The sequence below is a fragment of the Hyperoodon ampullatus genome (genome assembly GCF_949752795.1).
Source record: "Hyperoodon ampullatus genome assembly, chromosome: 5".
Classification (NCBI taxonomy): domain Eukaryota; kingdom Metazoa; phylum Chordata; class Mammalia; order Artiodactyla; family Ziphiidae; genus Hyperoodon; species Hyperoodon ampullatus.
The window spans coordinates 18,139,723-18,163,233 of NC_136918.1; positions in this window are offsets into that span (position 1 = coordinate 18,139,723).

Here is a 23,511-nt window from a genome sequence, read left to right on the forward strand (position 1 = left end):
CTTCAGTCTAGTGGGGAGAGACAGTGAGTAAACCGATAGACAAGTACATTTTTTAAAAGGGAATTTCAGATGAGGGTAGCAGCACGAAGAAAATTAAGCAAAGTAGAAGGACAGAGAGACAGCTGGCCTCCCGAGGTGGCCTCTCTGAACACGTAATATTTAAGCCAAGACCTGAATGACGAGAAGGCTGAGAGAACCATGGACTGTGGGAAGAGTGGCCCCGGAAGAGTAACGGGCAAGGGCAAGTGCAGAGGCAGGAATGCGTTTGGCCTATCTGCATATCTGAGAAGCAGAAAGAGTCCAGTCCTCGGAGGGAAGTGGAAGATGAAGCTAAGGAGAGCTGAGGTGGACAAAGGGCCAGGGAACCTACGTTGTAGGCCAAGGAAAGGAGTTGTATACAGTGTGAGCAAATATTTGCAAGGACATGCACGTGTGTGGACGGGGTAGAGGAGTACATGAATGACCCATTCATTATCTGTGTTTAACACAGGCCAGGAAAAGCTGTTGTTTGAAGAGAAGCAGGAATTACCACATAGGTCAAAAGCTTTCTTAGGAGATAAATTATTATATTTAGATAAATTTCAGATAAGCTAAGTTTACCTTCAGAGGTTAACTACATTTTCTTGCCTTTTCATTTCCATAATAGGTGTGAGTTTGATAAAAGTGAAAAGGTCTCAAATATCATTTAAATTTGTCAACTTAAGATTTTTCAGCAAGATTGCCGTGGACTAACTGACCCCAACTGTGGTCATTGAAGATAGGTTCACTGATGTTTGGTAATGGGGTCATTAGGCGCCTTTGTTTCTGTGTGGATGTAAAGCAGAAAAGACTAGAAAAAAGGCTGTTTTCCAGTGCCTGGAGACAACAGATGTTCCTTTGTTTATTCTTCCTAAATCACAGTGCCAGCGATGATAGAGACCCTTGCAATATCAACCTGTTCCTCTTCTAAGTAGTAGTAACTTACTCTGCATTTTCCATGGTAATTATAAATTTCCTCTGATTTATTTTTATTATCCCAAGAGCTCTAAATGACCCAATTACTACCATTTAAATCCTAGAGTTAGTTGGACACAACTTTTTGAGGGAGGTGGGAGGTGGAGTATGATTTGGGAAGGGAATATAACCTAGCTTACTGAAAAGGACATATTCTTTTTTTTTTAATGGAGTAAACAAACTCAATATTTAAGAACGATTGGCCTCCCCCTATACTTAAGAAGTGAATTACAACTAGTATGGCTGCTTCTCTGTCTGGTTTGGGTTAAGAGCTGAGAAAGAAAAAAATCTACTTCTGACCTTGAACTGAGTATGTGCTAGAAGGATGGCAATGGGTGGGGTGGAGAGGAACACAATCATAATTTCCCCAAGGCAGGCAGACATGATACTGTAGGAGTCAGAAGCTAACTTTTGAGTACTCCTGACAATGCCTAAATAGAAAACCATTATGCTACTCGTATTGGGAAGTGTGGAGGGATGCAGATGGCTTCTGTGCTATTTAAGCAGTGCATTCCATCCTATAACGTAAATATGTGGGTGTGATGACTCACCATGTTATTGGATTAATGCAAAGTGTGAGATGGTGTGTGGTTCCCAAGTGCATGAGGGAATAAATGCATGAATATCTGCAGTGTGTGAATATTAGAGACCAGTCCTGAAACATGAAGCCACTCTCTGACCTGCCACTTACCATAGTTGGGCAGTTTAACCAAGAAGCAAACCTACTGAAACTATGGAGTTGCAGGTTTTCTGCAATAAGAGTAGTACATATTTGCTGACGTGAACAAGATTGAGGACGGAAGCACAGAAAGAACACGCGGGCTTGGGGTGTGACTCTATTTAGTTAACTTGGGGCGGATAGTTGTCCAGAATTGGATGCTAAGAATGCTTTCTCCAGGCCAAGCAGACTCTCCTCCTGCCTTATTTGGCTTTGTTCTTCTGACGGTGACCCATCATGTTGGAAAAGAATCTCTTTCAAAAGTGTAAATGTTCCTCTTTCTGCGGGTGATGTCATCATTCCTGTGGCCCAAGCCTTTGTTACTAAATAGCACTTAGCAACACATAATCATTATTTTCTCCTCGTAGAGTTCTGAGCATGTTTGTTCTAATGAAGTTGAGAGATATATTTTTTTCAGGGAGGTAGGAGTAAAATCTGAAAAAGGGGAAGCTATGTCTGAAAGGATCTCTTGACTAGTGTTACTTAAAAGAAGCAAGTAGACAACGAAATTTTTATCCTGTGGCAACAGCTTTGACTGGGTTAAAAAAAAATCATAATTTCACGTACGGTTCCAGAGGAAGTGGTTTCCATGCAACTGTGCATATAAACTGTTCTTTAAAGTGGTAGTTGTCTTTTTTTTTTTAATTTAAACTCTATTTATTTTTTTATTTATGGCTGCGTTGGGTCTTCATTGCTGTGCGCGGGCTTTCTCTAGGTGCGGCGAGAGGGGGCTACTCTTCCTTGCAGTTCACAGGCTTCTCATTGCGGTGGCTTGTTGCGGAGCACGGGATCTAGGCACACGAGCTTCAGGAGTTGCAGCACGCGAACTCAGTAGTTGTGGCTCATGGGCTCTAGAGTGCAGGCTCAGTAGTTGTGGCACACGGGCTTAGTTGCTCTGTGGCAGGTGGGATCTTCCCGGACCAGTGTTCGAACCCTTGTCCCCTGCATTGGCAGGTGGATTCTTAACCACTGCGTCATGAGGGAAGTCCCTAAAGTGGTAGATGCCTTTTGCTTGGCTTGGCTTGTCCTTCTTATGATTTCCCTTGTAAAGTGGGTGGGGAAAGTTGGACAAAAGAAAGCTGTTCACTGGCCAATTAAGAGAGATGTTTCTCAAGCACCTGTTTATCATTCCAGGGAACATCTGGGATTTCCTTTTAAATTACATCCTACCTGTCTATTCAGAAAACTGTAAGAGAGGGCTTCCCTGGTGGCGCAGTGGTTGAGAGTCTGCCTGCCGATGCAGGGGACACGGGTTCGTGCCCCGGTCCGGGAAGATCCCACATGCCGCGGAGCAGCTGGGCCCGTGAGCCATGGCCGCTGGGCCTGCGCGTCTGGAGCCTGTGCTCTGCAGTGGGAGAGGCCACAACAGTGAGAGGCCTGCGTAACGCAAAAAAAAAAAAAAAAAATTTGTAATTACTATCCACTATTAATTTTATGTAATTAAAATAATAACAATGGCTATAACTTATCAAATGTCTCACCCATGTTAGGTTAATTCTCATGAAGTCTTTCATCAGCACAATTTTATGAGGTAGACATTTTAAGTTCACAGGAAACTGAGACTTGGAGAGACTGTCCAGAATCTCATGTCTAGTAGACTCCAAAGATTCTTTTATCTCACAGGAGCCAAGGTCACGGGCAGAGCAGCAGCTTTTGAAAAATTACCCCCCGTTTTTTAACCTGATTCTTCTAAAGAGTGTGGTGCAAACACAGGTCATTGCACGAGGCTGGGGGAGATGGATATGCCTTGTTTCAAGAGAATGCAACAACACAGGCAGAGGGGCAAGGTAGCAGCAGCCGTGACGCTTGCCAGTGGAAACTGGCCCATGTGTCATATTTGGCATGTGTATACCTGTTGCCAATAACCCCAAAGTAGACAGTGTGTTCCCTTTAGTCACCCAGTAAGTTAGTCATAAGTGAAATGGACTTACTTCAGTTGTCTTCTTCCATCATGGTAAGGAAGATATCCAAAGTGTGCCAAGTATCATGCATATACTCCATTTTCCTAATAATTAATTTGGCTGCCTCACATAAATTGGATATTTGGTGACAAATATGCCCTTTTCTACAAGCTTAAGTCTAATCTGAGTTAACTTCCCAGGGACCATGTAGAGTTTTCAGTATTTAGGGACCTGACGAAGTGTTTACAGCTTCTTCCAAGAAAGACCTACCAGTATATTATAAGAATAAATAGACTTCAAAGTCATCACAAGGAGAAAAACTGTTCTGGCTAAGTCTGTAATTTAGAGTATCTTTACAGAAGAAAGACTTTATGAAAAGAGAGGCTCAGAGTGGCCAGCCTCTTTTATACAGTTACTTTTTTCTTTATTTAATTGTAAAGACTAAATGACAGGTAGGAAAGTGCTTTTTTTTTTGCAGGAACGTGGGCGTCTTGAAGCTGTGGAAGGAAGTTACATTGTGCATGGGAGTAAGCATGTGGGTAGGAGTTGTACACCACCACTCTATTGCTAATCTAGAATAATCATGCATAAACATCTTTACAGTGGCACATGAACAGAATTAATAAACTCCTATCAAAGGCACTTGATACATTATTTAAAATAAGCACATACTACCTTTTTTTTTGTTTTTCCTTTTTTTTCTTTTGCGGTACACGGGCCTCTCACTGCTGTGGCCTCTCCCGTTGCAGAGCACAGGCTCCGGACGCGCAGGCCCAGCGGCCATGGCTCACGGGCCCAGCCGCTCCGCGGCACGTGGGATCCTCCCAGACCGGGGCACGAACCCGTGTCCCCTGCATTGGCAGGCGGACTCTCAACCACTGCGCCACCAGGGAAGCCCCCACATACTACCTTTTATATCCAGGAATAGTAAAAAAAATTTTACATCAGGAACAAGGATAAAAACATCCTGTAACTTTGACAAAAACAAAGATAATACAAGTGGATTTTCATATATTAATTCAAAAGCTGACATACTATACTCTCCAAAAGTGTGAGAGAGAAGCTGGCTTTGTCTGTAGATGTCATAGCCTTAAAAGATTAAACCCAGGAAATGAATGAAAGTAAACACCAAAGAACACAGCAAGGGCAGGGTAGTAATGATCAGTCACAGATTTCTTTAAACCTTGCCCTCGGGGCCTGTGTGGTGGACACCCTTCATCTTAACAGAAATAAAGTCACTGTTTCACACAACCAGTAATAGAATTCTGTCTTACAGATGAGGAGGAATTCAAGCAGTGTAGATGTGTAGTTTAAGTACTGTGATGGCTCTCACAGAGCTATAATTTCAGATGTTTGAATTCAGTGAAATAAAGGGGAGATCATAAAAATAATAATTGTCTGTCTTTTGAGTTTAGATTCACCTGTTCACATTTTTTTCCTTCCCTTTCGCTACACTTTGCAAATTTGTATTGTTTACTTAATTGATTATAATTACTTATTATTTCATATCTATTGCCCCTGTGGAAATGTATGTTTCAGGAGGCTTGGGGTCTAGTGTTACCCTGTAGCCTCAGATTCCAGGAAAGGCCAGAATTACGCCAGGTGCTCAGTGACTATTTGTGGACCAGATAGGAAAGTTGACAGCAAAACGACTTAGAGTGAAAATGCAGCAGTTACCAGTGAACTGGTGGCCTACGGCCAGAAAAGTTTGAAAGGGAGAAGAATGTTCAACATTGTCTAGAAATACATAAATTACTGAGAAGGCTAGATGGGATCAGGTCCTGTCAGCAGTTACTCATTGCTAAGCCGGTGACAGAAATAAAGGCATTTGAGTCCAGCCAGGTGTGGCCAGGAGAGCCACATTCTGGCTGACGGCACATTCACAAAGACAGTAAACTAAGACTTCTAACATTACCCGCAAATGAGATTCAAATGAGAAATGTCCTATTAATTTATTTGTATTTATGATTTAACTATGTTAGTTTGTTGAGTGAATTTATAAAACATACTAAAATTTGCCAAAGACTTTTTATTTCTAAAAAAGTCATATATATACATATATACATATATATTCATATAACATTTTCATATATATGTATGCATATATACATATATGTATATATTGAATACATACATATTCAATATATGTATTCAATATATGTATATACACCATACATATATGTATATATTGAATACATACATATTTATACATATGTATTCAATCTATACATATATGTATAGATTGAATACATACATGTTCATACATATGTATGAATATATACATATATGTATATGTTCTAGAATATATATATTTTTTTCTTTAGTCTGATATAAATAAACCCAAAAGGAAGTGGCCCAGGATACTCAGAGGCCCTGATGTCATTCTCAACTGTGCTCATGATCACAATTTCTCAGAAAGAGGCAGGTTATAGACTTTTAAGCAAACAGCAACCTAAGCCTTATAGAATATGTAGGATTATCCTCTGTGTGGGCTTGATTGTTTCTCTAGCTTGTTTTTAAGCCCACAGGTCACTGATGCTTACATGGTACAAAGTGAGACATATTTTGGTGGCCTAAGGAGCATCATGTCCAACCAGGTGCATGACAAAGGCGCCGCAGCATCTAACCTCCCTACAACTAGCCGCCTCCTGCATTTCTACATGCATGTGGGCAAACCTAAACTCGATTTGAGATAAAGTTTCCTGCAGAGAACACTCTTTCTATTGTGCCAGACAAACTTGCCAAGGGGAGGGAACAGAGTAGGTCCATACATTGCCACTGATTCTGAGGGATTTTATTTCATAAACTCTAGCTCAGCAGTAGGAAACCTTGGCTGCATAGCGGGATCATCTGAGAAACTTAAAAAAAATATTGATGGGGACTTCCCTGGTGGTGCAGTGGTTAAGAATCCGCCTGCCAATGCAGGGGGCACAGGTTCGAACTCTGGTCCGGGAAGATCCCACATGCCACAGAGCAGCTAAGCCCATGCGCCGCAACTACTGAGCCCGTGCTCTAGAGCCCGTGAGCCGCAACTACTGAGCCCATGTTCCACAACTACTGAAGCCCACGCACCCAGAGCCCGTGCTCCACAACAAGAGAAGCCACTGCAATGAGAAGCCTGCGCACCACAACGAAGAGTTAGCCCCTGTTCACCGCAACTAGAGAAAGCCCACACACAGCAACGAAGACCCAACACAGCCAAAAATAAATAAATAAAAACCTTGAGGATATTAAAAAAAAAAAAAGTTCTTTAAAAAAAAATTGGTGCTTGGGTGCCACTCCCAGAAATTCTGATTTAATTGCAACCCAGAGATAGACGGTTGCACTCTATAGATCCAAAATGTAGCCAAAGTCAAGAACCACTGCCCTAGTTTGTCTCCTCATTTCTAGGAGGGCCTCATACATGCCATCTCACACGTCTCTTGTGAGGGTTCAAAGAGATAATGTGTGTAATAGGAATCCATAATATTGCTGAATTCACCAGTTTCCCTTCTTCCTTTATTTCAGGAGGGGAAATAGAAAGCGAAGGGCGTGAGGTTGGGGGAGTCTGGGAAAGTGAGGAGGAGGGATCCAGAGAGCCCTCTAACTTCTGCCTATTAGCAGTTCATTAGGGTTAACAAGCTATCCTTTTGTCAGAGCAAACACTTTTGAAGGATTAAGCCTCATTCTCGCCTTAGTGTGAATGACTTTAATCAGATAATCTCCTATCACCTAGTTGGGGATTTACTATTGAAGGTCTGGGGGAAACAAGGAGAGAGAGAGTTGCAAGGGCGGCCTGGAGGTTTTTGAGGGCAGGGTGAGGAAGCCTGCCTGTCTGGAGCCACAGCGTCTGGGAACTAGACTTGACACTCAGTAGGCTTTACATAATGGCAGCATGAAAAATAAGAAAAACAAACTTCTCCTCACGTTGCTAGGGCAATGATTTGTTAAAGTGTTCCTACTGTCAGTTCGCTTGTCTGTCTGATGGCTCTTGCTGACTTTTCGGTGTCTTTCTTTCTGCCGTGAAGCACTTAACATGTGCCAGGTAATTATACCATTTGCCAGCTGGTTGGGAGTCTATGAGGAGCAAGGCCTTGCCCAGCCCTATCCTCTTTGCCATCTGCTTAGCACATGGGTTTAATTGAATTATTTCACTTGCTACACTCTTTTCCAAATGTGCAGGGTTTTTTTTCCTATGTCTGTCCCCCTCTACTAGATTAGACTGTGAGCACCTCGAAGAGATCTTAATTTCCGTGTCCCCAGTGCAGTTGTAACTCTTGATACATAGTGCTCAATAAATATTTGTTAAATGAATCAAGGAGCAGCCGGGAGCACCCTGATGCCTACATTAAGACATTAGAATTAATTTATGACTGTACTGCTTAGTTCCCACACTACTGGACAAGGCAAAGAGGGAAGAAGAGAAAAAAGATGTGTATATGAAGCTCCCACCGTTTATTCCGGTGACAAAAGTTGTTCTTATTCAGAAGTCCCTTTAGGACAGCAGTCCCCAACCTTTTTGGCACCAGGGACTGATTTTGTGGAAGATAATTTTTCCACAGGCCGGGGCGGGGTGGAGGGGCGATGGTTTTTCAGAATGATTCAAGAGCATTACATTTATTCTGCCCTTTATTTCTATTATTATTACATTTTAATAATATAGATATTATACAATTACAATTACATTGTAATATATAATGAAATAATTATACAACTCACCATAATGCAGAATCAGTGGGAGCCCTGAGCTGCTTCTTTTTTTTTTTTTTTTTTGCGGTACGCGGGCCTCTCACTGCTGTGGCCTCTCCTGTTGCGGAGCATGGGCTCCGGATGCGCAGGCTCAGCGGCCATGGCTCACGGGCCCAGCCGCTCCGCGGCATGTGGGATCCTCCCGGACTGGGGCACGAACCCGTGTCCCCTGCATTGGCAGGCGGACTCTTAACCACTGCACCACCAGGGAAGCCCCCTGAGCTTCTTTTTACTTGCTACTCACTGACAGGGTTTTGATATGAGTCTGTAAGCAACTGATTTATTATGGTCTCTGTGCAGTCAAACCTCTCTGCTAATGATAATATGTATTTGCAGCCGCTCCCCAGCGCTAGCATCACTGCCTCAGCTCCATCTCAGATCATCAGGCATTAGATTCTCATAAGGAGCGTGCAACCTAGACCCCTCACATGCGCAGTTCACAGTAGGGTTCACGCTCCTATGAGAATCTAATGCCGCTGCCGATCTGACAGGAGGCGGAGCTCAGGCGGTAATACGAGCGATGGGGAGCGGCTGTAAATACAGATGAAGCTTCGCTCGCTCGCCTGCCTCTCACCTCCTGCTGTGTGGCCCGGTTCCTAACAGGCCACGGACAGGTACTGGTCCATGGCCCAGGGGTTGGGGACCCCTGCTTTAGGACATCGCTTGAGACATGGTCTGAAGGTAATTTCTGGAAACAGAAGGGGAAGCATGAATAAGAGATGCCGACAAAACATCCAGAGAGAGAAAACCCACACAAAGGAATGAGAGAAAGAAGGGTGTAGAATATCATAGAAGCCAAAAGAAAGGAACTTCAGAAATAAATGAGTAAATAGATACAGTGGACGTTTAGGAAAAGAAAAATCAACCTTGCTATTGGCAATTTCAATTTTTTTTTTTTGCATTTAGGAAGAAATAAGGCAATGGCCACATTTTCCAGATGCTTTTATTCTACATAGAACAGAGTTAACATGTAGAAATGTTTGGATTACAGTCCATAAGATAGTTACACTATAACATTTATACTGTTAGATCTAATAGATACTGTTTTTAAAAGATTACAAGGAGACTCTCTGCTAAACCACAGCACACCATTTTATGAGATGGTAGAAAGTATTTCACAATATTACATGTAATTATATATTGTAAGGTAACATAATATAGGTAATATGTCCATTTTGACCTTCTGGTATCTGTTTCATACTTATTTTTGTAACATTTTTACTTATTAAAAGACCATGACTGTACATTTTCTTTTCCTTAATGACAGTCTGTATTAGAAGACAGTGTGTATATCCTAGATAGAGTGTCTAGAAATGTATTACACATTAGACACATGACTTCAGGATCTGGGACGTAGGCTCAGAAATGCTGCACTGTGGGGCAGGAAGCTTGACCCCTTATTAACTGTGAGGTTTTGGTCAGGGGTCAATTCTCCAGTCTCTGTTACTTTATGTGACAAATGAGGATTATAATGAATATGAATAACATGGAGATATTATTTGCTTTATAAAGTTATATTATGAGGTAAAGTGGGGAAAAAAACCAGCACAAAATTGCACATGTAGTACAATAACAATTGGGTAAAAAAATGTGTTGAGGAAAACCTGGAAAGAAGTAAACTGTAATATTATCAGTGTCTATTTCTGGGAACTGGAATCACTGCTGAATTTTATGAAAATGTTCTGTCTTCAGTAATTTTGAGTTTCTATCCTGTGTTGACTTGAGGGAAGAAATAAATCTCTCTTTTGCACGCACACACATACACATACACACACATTTCACTTCTCTCAAGGCCTGGAGCTGGTCTTCTTATGGATTCTCTTCAGCTCTGAGATGGAAGATTCTAATGTTTACTGTATCTCACTGCTATAGGCAACTAAATCACTCTCTTCTCTCAGGTCTTCAGCCATTTTCTGCCTTTGCTGTCCTGGCCAGAGCCCACTCTTCTGGTTTGCTCTCATTCTCAGCGGCGGTGTATTGCCTGCGTTCTGCTCTGCGATTAGACTATCAGGCTCCTGCACACAGCAGTCAAGTATAATCTAGTTATCTCCATGAAAAGCAAATCTGGATCCTGTGCCAATTATACTGGCCCCCCCAACTCCAGTATAACCAAACGTGTCAATGGTTCCCGCTGAGCAAAATTATCATGATTGGAGCTTTGCATTTTGAGTGTGATTAATTTTATTAAGATTCATCGATTCTTTCACTGGACTGTAAACTCCTTGAGGTTAGGTATCCCATTAGTTTTGATCAGTCCTGGGATTTCCAGCCCTAGCATGAGCTCAGGATTCAAGGTTCTAGACCTGCAGTTCCCACTGCTTTGAATGAGTTTTCCCCAGTTCTCACTTCTTTGAGGACTCTGCTTACTTCTGACCATCTCAATCCTTGACCAACCATCCTGTTTAACACACAACCTCCCCTCCTTTTCCCCTCCACCTGCTTTCTTTTACTTCATAGTACTTACCCCCATCTGAAATTGCCTCAGATGTTTATCTTTTTCTACATATTTATTCTTTACTTGTTTAGTGCCTGTCTCCCTCTAAGAGACTGTAAACTCCTTGAAGGAAGTGATTGGGATGTGTTGTTCATTTCTGTAACCGTACTGCCTAGAACAGGACTTAAGACAGTGGATACTCCATGAACATTTGTGAAGCAGAGGCATTGTGTGAAAGTGTTTCCTATAAGGAAAGAAGGAAGGATGGATGGAAAAATGGAAAGGAGAAAAAAAGAAAAAACAAGGAAGAAATAGAGGAGGAAAGTATTATATTCCTAGAAATCTAATGTGGCTCTTCTTCACATTAAACTTGGGGAGCACTTAGGCCTATATGCTTGTTGCCCCCGTGTCTTTAAGAAAAATGATGAAAATAAATGGCCTGAATCAGAAGACATTGATGCTAGCTCTTCTCTGTCATGGTTCCAATTTACTTATACAATATTTTCTGGTCTAACAAGGGAACAGGGCCAGATGGGCTCTAATGTTCCATTCTCTCCTAAAATTCTGTGGTTCTAAACCTTTAATTCTGAAACGTATTTGCTTTCTATTTCCCTATTTCTAGATGCTAAAATGATTATAATGAAGATTTAGATTCAACGTTTAGGTAAAATAGGTTCATTGAAAAATGCGTGATAAAATGAATATTTTAACTCAGTTTTAATCTTTATAAACATTTTAAGACAAATATATTGGTTTTATATATTTTTACATTTATGTGTTTTGTACATTAAGTGGTATATATTATATATGCAATATGTTCTATTATATAACATACTATATATACACACAATAGAATATATATTATTTATATTTAAATACTAGGCATAATTTTAAAAACTTACTTGATATGTGAAATATATAAAGGTCCTAAACTAAATTTAGATAAACTAAATTCATACAATTCTATCAAGTATATTTGTTCAGATATCTGAACAAGTTTGAATCCAGGCTACAGAAGAATGCTTCCACCCCCTTCCCTGCTGTGAAACTGAATGGAGATACATTTAATGCATCTACTTAAAATAGATTCACCATACGAAAGTGTTTCCAATTCTTCACTGCCTTCCAGCAGCTTCTTCTCTTAACCATCTATATTTAAACATGGGTCAAAAATCATGGGGCCTGAATTTGGGTCCCAGTTTTGACACTACCTTGCAATGGATTCTTTTTACTCTGGTATAATAAAAAACAGTATTCCTAGATCTGCGATTCAAGACCTTTTCATATATCGAGTTTTAAGAAGCATACCTCGGGATATTTTCATTTAGATGATTTGTTGGGGGAGGGGCAGAAAAGGCAAATATTTGGACAGCAGTGAGAGTTACTGAGCTATAAATGTGGTGTGTAGGACAAGAGAGATACAGTTCTCACACACACACACACACACACACACACGCTTACACAGTGCCGTAAAGACTCTCATTTGAATGAAAAAGATAAATGCTGCCATTTCCTTTATCTGTATTATTGGTAAACCTGGTGGCTGATGTTATCTCTGAAAACTATATTCCTTAACTGTATTTCTATTGGGATTCATTGGTATAATTAAGACTTGAATGGTCTGAAATATTTCAGGAAACTGCAGTGAATATTCTTTCCTTTATCTGAAAATGTAGTTTTATTTCATCTGAAATTGTTTTCTATGATTTCCCTCTCCACCCACAAATGACATTCTTTTTATACTTATAGATCTACTTACTCATAAGCCTATGGACTATGACTACACTTCATAGAAGTAAGAGAAACCATAATGCTATCCTAGCACTGAGGGAATATGATTGGTATTATAAATGGGAACTATTTACTTTTTATTACTATAATGATTTTTTAATAATTTCCACAATTTGAAATGTGGTTAGAATGCCACTGGTAGTTGAAAGCTGGCAACATGATTTAATATTTTTAACATATGATCTGGTGTTTGCTGCAGTGCTTCAAAATGTTCAATGTCATTATTCATGTTATAGTATTATCAATGATAATAACTTAAGCTAAACCAGTGGCAATGCAGTTTTATATCATAATTTATTTTGACTCACTTTGGAGTCCTAGGTTGACCATTGTTTTGTATGAGTTTCCTTATGTGAAATAACATTTTTTCCTCTCTTCTTTGTCATTTACTAGGATGTTTATTCTACTGTTTCTAACATTCAGGGGTCTTTCTTGTGTTTCTTTGTATTCTGTTCAGTGGAGCAGAAACTTTGTCTTGGCTTCAATTTTTTCTTTTGTTCCCAGAACGTCTCCCCTCCTCCAGTGCTGAAGTGGAAAAATAATTTCCACTCTTGCACCACACAGGTTCAAAGTCTTGTTTTTCACCATGTTGCTCCCAACAGCAAGTTTTCTAACCCACATGAAAGAAGAACACCAAAGCTCTAACCTGGAAGTCTGCAAGGGTCTGAGAACAACTGAAAATAAGTTCCTACAACCAGGATTAGCCCTCAGCGGTTCACTGGACATTCTGAGGAGAGGCACATGGAAGCCAGTGAGGGCACCCACCTGCTGGCACAGGCATAGGTGGCCCAGCTCAGAAGTCAAGGTCTATTGTCAAGGAGAATGGAGGCAAACTGGAGAAATTAAAAAGCAAGTAGCCAACAATCCAGGAGGCTAAGCCAGGGACTTGGGAGTCTCCTCCCTTCCTCATTCCCTGCATGAGTCATTCTTCCAGTCTGTCCACACCCATTCACCCTTCTTCCATCGGCCTCCACCCTACACTCCCATTCACCCTCCAAGCTGTTGCTACAGGATCTTTCTGAAATGCAAGTCCAAATTTCACCTGTCTCCTTGCTGTGTGAACTCATCTAGATCATCACAGTTTTCAGAGTAAAGTTGAGACTCCTTGGATTAACACAGACCTACTTTTAGCTCATTTGCTGCCACTCTCCTAGAAGTATCCGGCTTGCACTTCTAACAGAAAGACTGGCAGGTCCACTGTATTTGCCAGGCTCTTTTCTCCAGTGGACCTGGACTCAATTCCCTTTATCTTGCTAATTTCTACACACCTTTCAAGGCACCTGTTAAAGTCACTCCTCCAGGAAGCTTTCCTGACTCTACTCAGGCCCATCTTGGGCTTGCCTTCGTCATTTTAGCATTTATCCTTCAGGCGGAATTAATTGGTTTATTTTTCTCTTCAGTAGTCTCTTCCTTAGTAGAGGTATTATCCTTGAGGGTAGGAACTCTGTGTTATCCATTCTTGAATCTCTGGCATAGCAGGCACTTGATGTAGTTGTTGAAATGAATGCTGAATTAGAAGAAAAGAAGTCCTCATAGCTTGGGGTAGCTACCAACTGGCAGATAGAGAATGCCCATCCCTGTTCTCTGAGAAAGTGTCGGTTTCCTTTTAAATTTGCTTCCACTGTGTGTGCACTTGGGTACTTTTCAATGATTAACACTGAGAAGTGGCACCATCTAATTAATTTATTTGTTCTGGAAGGGAGCAGTGCACAATATTAACTCAGTGTTTTGTGGATCTAGCCAAGCGTCGAGAACGCAAGTCTGTTATTAATGCCTCTAGAAGTATTTTTGTGTTTTAGCACCTTTCATGATGTTTTTCCTTCTCCTCCTGAAGCTGTCCCCACCCTCTCTAACACAACCTAACAAACTTGTAGGAAGTACATCGCACAGTAGCTAGCATTTGGTCCTAAACTGTGTCCAAAACATGGAAAAAGATGTTTTTAATTAGAATCGTCATTGAACACGTTATTCCCTAAATCCAGAGGAAGTTCTGCGCCCCCCAATCTCTAAAACTTGATCACATAACGATAGTCCAGGATTCTTTCTATTCAAAGTGAAGGCAAGTTACATCTTACGACACCCAGTGAATTATGATCTGGGGCTGTGGTTTCCTTTGTTCCAGCAATGATATGACTTATTTGCCTCGGACTATTACAGTATTTCAGAAAATGAATATTTTATGTTGAAAGGGGGGGCTCTTCTTTCTATAAATCATATAATGCAGAGCTGGGAAGGAAGGGGATTTTACATTCCACATATTATTTACAAAGTAGATGGGAAGCTGGTATGTGAGTGTTCGTGCTTGTGTGACAGTAAGTTTTACTAAGGAATTCCAAAACCGGGGACACCCTGTTACTTGAGAAAGATACACACTGGCAGTCGTGCGGATGTCTTTCCCGCCTGTGGGCCATCCAGGTTCAAAAATTGTGTGGTGCATTTTAACGCGGCAGCCCCACCAGCTCCTACTGTTTTATCCTGATTTTGAGACTCACCTTCAGTCTAACCTTGCCGGCTGCCTTACCAAGTCCCATCCACGGGCCTCTTTCAACAACGAACCGATTTGTCGGCTCAGCCAGTCGGAAGGAGCAGAAAGTAGTAGCGGTGCGTCCTCTCTGCACTATAGCTCGGAGGTTATAATGCTGAACGTATAAGATGGAAGATACCACCGGGAGGCGGCGGGGATGCACCTCGCCAGCTCCAGCTCGGGTTTCCTTTTGCTCTCCGCGCCGGTCGGCGGGTGGCAACGACCACCCCCAGCGGACTTTGTTTGGTTGAGGGGCTACGAGGTGGCGGGGGAGCAGAGCCGAGGGGCGGCGGAAAGTTGAAGAGCGTTTTTTTCGCCGCCGCGTGGGTTCCGGGGCTCGACGAGTCCGCCCAGGGCTTCCTGGTGGGGCTGGGCCGGCGGGGGAGGGGCCGCGCAGCAGCAGCGGAAACCAGACCTCGGCGATAAGAGGCTGCACAGCGACATGCAACAGTCTTTTCACTGCAGCTGAATGAGTTGTGGCGCTCACAATGCTCCCGTGACCGGGAACTGACAAGTTCAATTTTAAATCGCGGGCCTCTTGGAATCATGACTCCCACAATGCCTTGGGCACTCGCTCGGCAGTCGGGCTGCCTCTGAAAAAAAAAATGTGAGAGGTAAGTTTCCATTTTCACAGTTTGCTCGCGCTGGTCTGCTGCTCTGCATTGTTCGTGTTCTTTCGGGGCTGTACATGGCTGAAGGAGGAAGTGAGAGGAGGCTTGGGCCGGCTCAGCACGCTGGATGGTTTCCTATCACACACCATCTCGAGCTAGAGGGAAAGCGGGAGGCTGCAGCTGCAGCCCAGCTGCGAGGAGCCCTTCCTGGGCTCTGCGGACACTGTCAGCACTGCCAGCTTCCCACTTGGCAGCCTAAGAGAAAGAAAGAGAAAGAAAGAAGGGGGGTGGTGGTGGTGGCGGATAAAAGAAACAGGTGCGTGGAAGTGTACTTACAACTTAACGACCTTTGTCGGGGGGAGATGGGAGTCCATCCGATGGGAGCCACGGTTTCTCCCAAGAGATCCCGCATCCCTGCCCCTGGGGCTGCCATCCAGCCCGGTTTTCATCTGGGCCAAATATGTGCACGGAAAGGTTAATTCTCTGCCTGCTACCCATAAATTACGCATGACATGTTTAGCTGGGCTTCCTTATATGGAGAGTGCTGTATTTCAGTCCAGTTTGCCTTTTGCCAAGTTTACAGGGCGGAAGAAGCCCTGCATGAGAGGGCTCTTTTTTTTCCCCCATCGTTTTGTAGTGCGTCACTCAAAAACTGTAAGAAAAGTAAGTATAGGCGCTCTCAGGGTGGAGCCGCAGTTAGTGGACTGAATTGCTTTCATGAAAGGTTGAAAAGAATGAAAAGTAGTTAGGACTTGGGTTCTGGTTTTTTAGACAAAAGCAGGACAAATATGTAGCGCGGCCTCCCCCCCACCCCACCCCTTTTCTTTTTTTAAACGGAGCCGGAATCTGTTATTGGTAGTAATGTGTCATGTGAGAATACTTTGATTCCAGAGCCTGTAACACGAGCAGGTACATGGTGGAGCTTATGCTTGCCCCTCTCACAGCACTTTACAACTACAGTGGTGAAGCTGGAAGAGTAATTGTGTTCTTAAATCTCTCCTGGGCCGGGAGAATATGCGGCTATTAGGATTCTGTGCTGTATTTCCGTGGAGTGCGCTTCCCTAGGATTAAGATTGAGTAAGAAGCTGCCAGAAAGGTTATTGCCACTGCCTTTACTTTGCGTGCCCACCAGCCCAGGCACAGGCCGATAGCAAATGGATGGTAAACTGTGCTCTACTCGGAGGAATTTCTCAAACAAATTAATACAGTGAGAGAGAAGTCATAATTAATGCCTTTGGATTTGCAGGCCGTCTGCAATGTGCTTTGAAATACTACACCAGTGGACACAATGTTCCCCCCTCCTGGCTTTGAACACAGTGCCTGTTTATACCTAGAGGGTATTTAGTACATAACTATTCTATACCAGCATAAGTGATCCACTCCATGTTATCTCTGTGGGTTCCTGAGAGCGTTGGTGTTTCTCTCTGTCTTGCTGTTGAGATAAAATGTTATCACTGAGACAAGTTAAAATGAAAGTTCAAAGACTGTAAAATGTATCCCAGGAACACTTAGTTCAGTCCTTAGAATGTCTTAGATATGGTGCTATAGCTGGAGACTCTGAATAAAGTTATTTTGTAGCCTGTGAAAGCACATTGTTGTCACTTGTATCTTTGCTTTCTTAAAGTTGGTGACAACTACAGCTCAGAACTGTGTTTTAGGAAATCTCCAGCTTTCTGATTTTCATCAGTGTTGTGTATTTGCATGGGGGTGAATTTTTTTTTGGATTACTAGTGTGTTGTCAGGCCTTCTTTCAAAAGGTAGACAAAGCTTTTAGTTTTATTTGTTTAATGGGGGGTTTCCTTGCAAAAGTTGCCTTTTGTGTTTTAAGGAACAAGTTGGGTCAGCACCAGAAAACCTGTTTATCCATTCACCTATAATTACAGTGTCACTGAAGACGTAATAATCAGGTTGTACTATTACTAAGAGCCTCAGAAAACCTCACATGTGCCTAGTTTAATTTTTTTTCCTCATGTAACTAAGAACAAATTTGTGTGCAGACACACATCGTGTGTGATACTCTATGCAGCCATGCCAACAGAGAATCCAAAGTGTTTTATGGTTTGAGACATTATTGCTTGTGTTTACATTTCCACATTTGGGGCAAACTTAGACTCCAAGTTGAATTCATTAAATTTTGATTCCAGCATTCTGTTCTTCCTCTGGGCACAGAATTCCTATGAAATGAAACACTGGGTTCTGTTCCAGAACAAGAACAGAATATCTCAAGGTTTCTCCTGGTGGGGGAGGGAGGGAGTAAAATCGTATTTCTGATCGAGGAAGGGTGTATTACTTTTTTATATAAAATTTCCTGTCTTTACTGTAAGCAAAAAAATTGCCCTTGCATTTATCATTGTCGCCATACATTAGGCCTGTATTTGATATATCTATTTATGGAAACAGAGAGAATAGCCTTGCTGCACCTTCTGGCTTTCTGCTCGGTGATAGAAGATGCAGAGATTAGAGAATATCTCAGATCTTGCTTAGAAGAAGATGAAAAGAATAGGTGATTGGGGTTTCTTACACTCTGAGGCATCAGGGTGGGCAGTAGATATGAAGGTCAGGGGAGCAGACGAAGGAATTGAAATATAGTCACTTAAATATTTGGTTCAATATAAAATCCTAATGGCAATACCAATCACAGAGGATGTTACATAGGGAGACTTTAAAGTGTGTGGCCTTTTAGGCCAAAAAGCTTCATATTTTTGGAATCTAGAACGTGCTGTCCAGTACAGTAGCCGTTGGCCACATGTGACTATTGAACACTCGAAATGTGGTTTTCTGGATTGAGGTTTGCTCTAAGTGTAAAGTACATACTGGATTTTGAACACTTTGTACGAAAGAAAGAATATAAGACATCTGATAATATTTTTTATATTGATTATATGTGGCAGTGATAATATTTTGGATATATTGGTTTCAGTAGAATATATTGTTAGATTAATTTCACGTGTTTCTTTTCACTTTTTAAAAAATACTGCTACTAGAAAACTTAAAATAACAAGTGTGGCTTGCATTGTATTTCTATTGGACAGGGCTGTTCTAGAATAACGCAAGAAAGCACTATTCTGGTAGAAAGCCTAAGGAGTTTGCTGGTCAAAACACAATAAAAAGGACTTTTATTTTTACAAGCTAAAGAAGTTTATTATACATAGGAATACCTCATCTTTCTTATCCATTGTAACCAAAATTTGAGAAAACACACCACCTAACATCTATTTTTGTATCCTCAAAACTACTATTTAGTTTAGAGATTTAATGGTGAGGTAGTAATAACAGAGAAAAGGCTTATAATTAGGGGATGAGTCTTAACACCTCTCAAAGGCCAGAATAGAGTATGATTGCTACTTAGGAACATTTTAGAGACACTATAGTTATCATTGTCCTAAAGTTACCAAACACAAACGAGTCACTAAAATTTATTTTAAAATAGAGTTTTCAGTAAATAGCAATTATCTTCAAATGCTTCATATATATTTTCCTTTGCTGTGACTTTCCACCTTTAGAGAATAAAACCCCAAATAAATCCAAACAAACTCCTGACTGTATGTTAATCGAAGATTAATGAATTCACAAGAATGAAAGATTTTTCACCTGGAGGGAAGAGGGCATTGTTTTGAATGTTAGGAAAGGTAAGAATACGTTTCTGTAGTAATGTTCTGGGCTTTGAGGAACTGCTGTACACGGAGACATTGTCTTTATAATTTGAACACATTTTGAGAAAGCATCTGACTGGTAAACAAAGCACAGTGGCCTAGGTCCTGGAAACATTCCTTTCAGACATTTTCAAAACTGAAGTACATTTTGCCATGCACAGTGAGTGTTAAACTGAAAAAAAAAAAACGTGGTTCTTTTCTATCCATATAACATATGCTTACTTTTATTTCCTTGAAGGATGCCAAAGATATAAGACAGGTTGGATGCAGTGGGTTCTTCTTTGGTGGGGGGGAAGGGAGCAGGTTTTATGGAGAATCTCAGAAGAGTTGCCTCCCGTCTTGGTGCCATCTTGAATCTGTCCCCCACCTACAGGAGGCATAACTGCCATTAGTGGCAATGCGTGTGTGGAACCTGCTGGGGACAATGATCCCCATTAACTTGGTAGATCATTTCTGATGAGTCATGGAGCAGATTCACTAATGGTTGGAGAATTATTGATCGCAAAGCAGAGGATTCAAGAAGAGCTATTGACATAGAGCACTAAAAGTCTCTAGACGTATTTTGTATTTTTAGAGTTGAGGTAGGGAACTCGGGGTTTATGTAGTAGTGTTTTCGTATTATAAAAATATACATTTATATAAGCATTACAGCTATATCCTTGGAAAAACACTTAGCAAATACGAGGTTATAGTTTTCTACATATTGTTGTTAGTCTTTTAATGATTTCATTAGATCTCTTTCAGATAATTATTCATGTTTTCTGAGAGGCATCTTATCACTTCTGCCTGGGATGTCCATAAAAATGAAAAACCTTTGAAGAATTTATGTTAGAGTTTTAGGCATTCTGTATTTGTTACTTTTCCCACTATTTTTGAGATCTTACTCTAGGATTCTGTGGTGATCCTTTGTCAAAAAGAGTTCAGGATATATTAATCTCAAGATGAAATGTAGGCATATTGGATAGAGTGGAAAATTACTTTTCCACTGAGATCAATTATTTTAAAAAGGTGAAGGTATTTCTGAAATAAGTATCATGCTTCAAGTAGTGTATATGCTCCAAAGGAAAAAGCTGTCATCTCTTTGGACATTGTTTTAAGAAATCGAGAGGTGTATCTTTCATATACCCAAAGAGGTGAATAATAGCTAATAAGGTACATAGTCCCATCAAGTGTGGATACAATTTGTGTGTGAATGTATATATGAAGATAAAACTTTTCCCAAGGCAATGCCAATTTATTCAAATCACCTGGATATTAAATAACATAATATTATTAAAAAGAATTGTGATAACACCATTGTAAAGCAATTATACTCCAATAAATATGTTAAAAAAAAAGAATTGTGATAAATACTACGTAATCCAAAGGCTAATGTCCATGCACACATCAACTCCATTCCAGTCCCTCTTTAGCAGAATTCACAAAATGACAATATTTCTTCCTCCAAAGGATTCTTAAAAAAATTTATCTTGAGACTGGATGTTCGCTATATTTCCACTTTTAAAATAGTCGGGGAGCTCTTAATTAAGAATAAATTTGTTTTAAAGAGCTAACAAGATTCTAGGATCATGGGAACACATTTAATCATGTGAAATAAGCATTGCATGCTGATTTGAGATATTATTTTATTTTGTAAAGTTGATTCTTAGGAAAATACGTATTTTGGCAAAAATAGCAAGCTAGGTTCAGTGAGATCTACCAAACTTAAGATATACCTTTTCCTCAAAGAGATGGCAGTCTGGTAGGGGAAGTAAGAATTTTGAAAATAACTGTAAAGTGGAAAGTGATATTTCATAAGCAGAGGCTAGGTAACATGGTATGGAAGTTGAGATAAGGAAAGGTACGTTTTAATGTAGCTCTGACCAATACGTGTAATAACGGGAACAAACAGTTCTAATGCATTAATAGTGGAAAACAAAAGGTATTCTTTATTTTTTAACATTATAAAAATATTATTCTGTTAAAGCAGCATTAATTATATCTATTTAGTGATATTTCCATATTTTTCATGTGTATACATTCAACATCCAGACATAATTTTCATACATGTTCTAGTTCATTTATTTAGTTCGTTTTGCTGGTAGAGATATATAGATTTCCAAACGTCCTATACTAAAATATTGATAGCTTTGTCATTAGTATTACTGTTGAATACCATAAAATATCAGTTTATGAAGCCACCAAATAGTTACAAATGTATCAGAAACCAAAGTGGGTAACTGGGGTGAATAGTGGATGTAGAAAATTTGTTCAAGAGAAAGCTAGGTTAAAAGTAAGCTGATAATTACAAGGTTGTTTGCTAAAAAATCTATATACTAAAAGTTAAGCTGTGGAAGTAATACTAAAATATACCAAAAACCCAGTGATTTCATTTTGGGAAAGGAAATGTATAATATATAATGAACAACAATGAGAGAACTGTATATTAGCAGGGAGATTTTAATCAGAGACAGCCAGAGTATACAATTTAATGTGACGTTGAATAGAAGAAAAGTGAAGAAATAAAAACAAGATATAGCTGATGATTTCAGGCACTGGTAGAAGTGTCACAATTGTGAATACAATTTTGTGGGTTTTTAAAAATAATTCATGAATATTTTAAGTACATGGTTGTGAAAGACGTGGTAACATTGTATATACTTACTGTACTCCAAATCCCTGCATACTGACATTTGTCTACAATGATTATGACTGAATAGACTCTTTCAGAAAATTCGAAAAATGTATGGTAACAATAGTATATGCAGTGGGAGTGTGAGGAAATCTAAACAGTGAAAGACTTTACAGTTTAATAGTCAAAACACGTCAAAAGCAGGTTAAATAACAAGAATGCCAAATAAGGCATTAAGCAATTCATATTCATATTTAGAACATCACTAAAGATACTTTTTGAACTTGACTTAGTATTAAAACTTACAGACCATACACAGCTTATTGCATCCAAAAAATTTAATCTAATCGAGTATTCAACAATCTGTTTATCAGCATTGTTGATGATAGTAATAATGATAGGTTAACATTTTATTTGTCTCTGTCTTATCTGATTACAAGAAAAGAATTACCTTTACAATGACCTTTTAGCACTCTGTGTGGATGGCTAGCTCTTATCCTAGTAGAAAGAGAGTCTGGGGTGGGATGGTGATATCAAGTTAGGCCACAGATGTAATAGGAGGGCAGATGGCCAGCCGGGCGGGGTGGGGAAAGTTGGAAAAAAAGCTCTGAGCCATTGAGTTTGCAACTCAGTATTCTCCACAAAGATTCCCTCACTGATATTTCTGTTTACTAAATTTTAGTTTCAAAAAGCCATGCTGTGAAATGATACATCAGTTTCTATAAATAGTATATCTAAATTTGTTTTGAAAGTACAATCTTTGTTGCAGTGCAGGTAGAACAACAAAAACAGACCTCATTTGGGGGTAACATGTTTTGAAAAGTGGAACACTTTGTAAATATAAGAGGTGATACTGATGTTATTATCATTTAAAAATTATCGTATCTTTATATATTTATTGCATTTTGTCTATATCTTGAAAGGAGTAATAGACTTTGGGAGGTGGGGCACGAAAGTCTCACAATGTATAGATTTTATTTCACCAAACCAGATGTGACTAGGTATGTGGACTGGGAAGAACCATTTACTCTGTCCAGTGTTTAATTCTTACCTCTGTGAAATTATAAACATGTTAATAATAGAAGTGCCACTTGCTATACATTTCTTTACAAAATATCTCATTTAATCTTTCCGACAGCTGTAAAATATCCCTTATGACTTTTATCTTAAAGATGACTAGCATGACTAGAAAACACTTTTTGTAGTTTGCAGAGTTGTGAGATCTTTTTTCTTCTTTATTCCAGTGTCCATATTTTTAACCAATTTTTTTGTCTTGCTTGCAGTCATATACAAAGAATGGTGATGAGGAGAATAGCTTTAACAATGACTACTAGCATCTTGAACTACTTTCTTTGTGCCAGGGTACAGTGTATGAATTAATTCACACATTCCTCAGAACAGCCTTATGAGATGGGTACTGTTAATATCTCGGTTTCAAAGATGGGGAAACTGAGGCACAAAGTTACTTGCCCATGGTTTCTTAACTAGGAAGTGGCACAACAAGGAGTGGAACCAAGGTAGTCCAGTTCTAGAACCCATGCTTGTAC